A 3,013-nucleotide genomic window follows, 5' to 3' on the forward strand; every position below is an offset into this window, starting at 1 on the left:
TAAGCATTAATGATGATGTAATAGTCTAGGTCAACCTTTGTAACTTAATTTTGAAGTAATAAAAATGTATTATTTGATTATTATATGCTTTATGCTTAATAATTATGATTTAATAAGTTAAGGATAAAAATGAGCGTCGAAAATAAATTTTAGATAAACCTGATATCTATGAAGAAAGTTGTAGTGGTTGAAACAAGGATTCCGGAGATATAAAGAATACCGAAATCCGAGTTATAAGGAAGAAGTTATGACCTGTCGAAGTTTCGCAACAGAACCGACACGACGTTGTGTGACGTAAAAAGTGAGTTTACGATAAATTGCTTTTTAGCCTTAGCGATCTAAATAAAAGTCATATATATGTTAAACCGAGAGTGTGCATAAAAAGAATGTCGAAATCTGACTTCGTATGAGGAAGTTATGAATTTTCTAAGATTTGGCATAACAGTATGCAACCCGGAATTCGAATTATAGATCGAGCGATTTTTAGCCGACACAACCTAAACAATAATTGAAGATCTTGTTAATAGTAGTTCAACGGTAAAAAGACACACGAAAACGGACGTCAGATGAAGAAGTTATGAAATTTTAACGGACTTTTCCTGTCCCGGCCTGTTAAAAATATAACTTTAAAAATAAAGTCAAAATTAGCCGACAGAGTCTAAACGAAAGTTGTAGAGCACGGTCTCACATACGCGCGGATATAAAGAACATCAAAAACGGAGCTCGTATACGAAAGTTATGATTTTTTGAAGTTTGAAAAATAAACTCGCGAAGGAGTACGCCCAGTGTACTCGGACTAGCTTTGATGCGTTTTAGTAGCTTTGATACCTTCGGAGCTCGGAACTCGATCAGAGGACACGTATCTCGTACACGCAGCGTACAAAAGAGTACGCCCAAAGTACTTGGACTAGCTTCGCTACGTGTTAGTAGCCTTGACACGATCGAAGTAATCCACTCATATGCCAAGTGTACGAAGGCGTACACCCAGCGAAGAGCCTTGCAAGGCAGTACGCCCCGCGTACCAGAAATTACGCCCAATGTAATTAGGAGCTTCGGCCTCCTATAAAAGGGGTGCGAGGCTGCCCGTAAATTGTTTACAAAAATTACTTCTTTTCACCCTTTTCTTTCTTTTTACCTACACTAAATACCCCCAAGACTAGAATATCATCCTAGCATCGTAAGCAAGCCCCAGAGAGCCCGAAGATCCCGAGAAAAGAGTTTGTCGAGTCGAAACTCTGCCAGCGTGAAGCCCTGTTTTTGAGAAAACATCCCGGTTTCGTTGAAAAAGATTGTTTTAAGAGACGAAGTGCTGTCCAATCATCGTTAAATCATGTGAGTGTGTAGTCACTTTCATCTTACACATAGATATGAAGTATTTTCTATAAAATACGTGCTATGTGTATATATATTGTTTGTTTATTTGAGATGAGTGTTGAATGGATGTTTTATACAGGTTTTAAACTGTATATGTATTTTAATCTACAAATATGTTGGGTAAAACATGGGTAGATTAAATAGTTGATGTGTGATAAAATGATGAGAGGCCTCGATGTTATTGTTGTTTCAGCCATCTAGCGGAGTATAGATTACGACCGCGGACTTTTCTAGACATTCGAGTGGAACGCTCGCAGGCTCGCAACCTGTAGGTGTTTGTGAACGATGTGTTCACCGGTGTACTCCATCCCCCTCATGGTTGCCTTATGGACATATGTGGCTGAGGAATCCCCTTAGCAGTAAAGTCCATCTCGATGATGATCCTTAGGCTAGGTCCCTTAGGATAGCTGTTTAGGGACGTAAAGTGAGGATAACGGGAACAGGTAATCAGGATTATTGTCGGTTGATGAAATTAATAAATTTATTATTGGTTGATGAAAGTAATAAATTTATTGTTGGTTGATGAAATTAATAAATTTATTTATTGTGGGTTGAAAACACTATATGCTCACCAGGCTCCCAAGCCTGACCCACTGAGCTTTTTATATTACAGGTAGTGGAACAAGAGCATAGTTGGATGATGACGAGGGATTTTGGATTATAGGCCAATAGATGTAAATAACTGTTGTAAGGCCTATATCGTACTGTTTATTCTTTTGGTCTGTATCGGAACATGACATCCTGAGGTTTTGTAATATAATAAAAATACATTTCTTTAAGAAATGCTTTGATAAATTTTTATCATATTTTGTTTTACGGACAAATTCCGCAACACCTTTTGAATAAACGAAATCGGTCTTTTCTGGCCATGAAAATGGGGATCTCACAAAGGAGGCCTAGGTCGAGGGGGTGAAGAAGGAGAATTGGAAGATAGAGCGGATTCGGGGACAGTACCCTTTGTTTGGTAAGGATATCCAAGCTCTTCTGACACAGTGTGGTCGAGTGTGGGTACCGGTGACTGGAGGAGTGAGATAGAAGATATTGGAGGAGGCACACAAGTCCAACTTCTCTATACATCCAGGGGATACGAAAATGTATAGAGATATGAGACTGAGTTACTGGTGGCCCTGCATGAAGCGGCCTCATGGAAAGGTTCAGCCGCTACCCATTCCCATGTGGAAGTGGGAAGAGATCACTATGGACTTCATCACGAAATTACCGAGGACGGCGAGGGGTGTGGATGTCATATGGGTGATTGTGGACAGATTGACGAAGAGTGCCCACTTTATTCCAATATCTGAGAGTATATCTGCTGAGAAGTTGGCGGATATTTATGTTCGAGAGGTGGTGGCTAGACACGGGGTGCCAGTGACGGTAGTCTCTGACAGGGATGTTCGGTTTACATCTAGGTTCTGGAAGAAGTTCCACGAGGAACTAGGCACTCAGTTGCATTTTAGCACGACGTATAACCCCCAGACAGATGGCCAGAGCGAGAGGATGATCCAAACACTTAAGGATATGCTTCGATCATGCGTGTTGGATTTCGGAGGGAGTTGGGATACGTACCTCCAATTGGCAGAGTTTTCATAAAACAACAGTTACGATGTCAGTATCGACCGACCACCATTCGAGATGTTGT

This window comes from Lactuca virosa, chromosome 9 (assembly GCF_052849685.1).
Source record: "Lactuca virosa cultivar CGN04683 chromosome 9, Lactuca_virosa_CGN04683_v6, whole genome shotgun sequence".
NCBI classification, from domain to species: domain Eukaryota; kingdom Viridiplantae; phylum Streptophyta; class Magnoliopsida; order Asterales; family Asteraceae; genus Lactuca; species Lactuca virosa.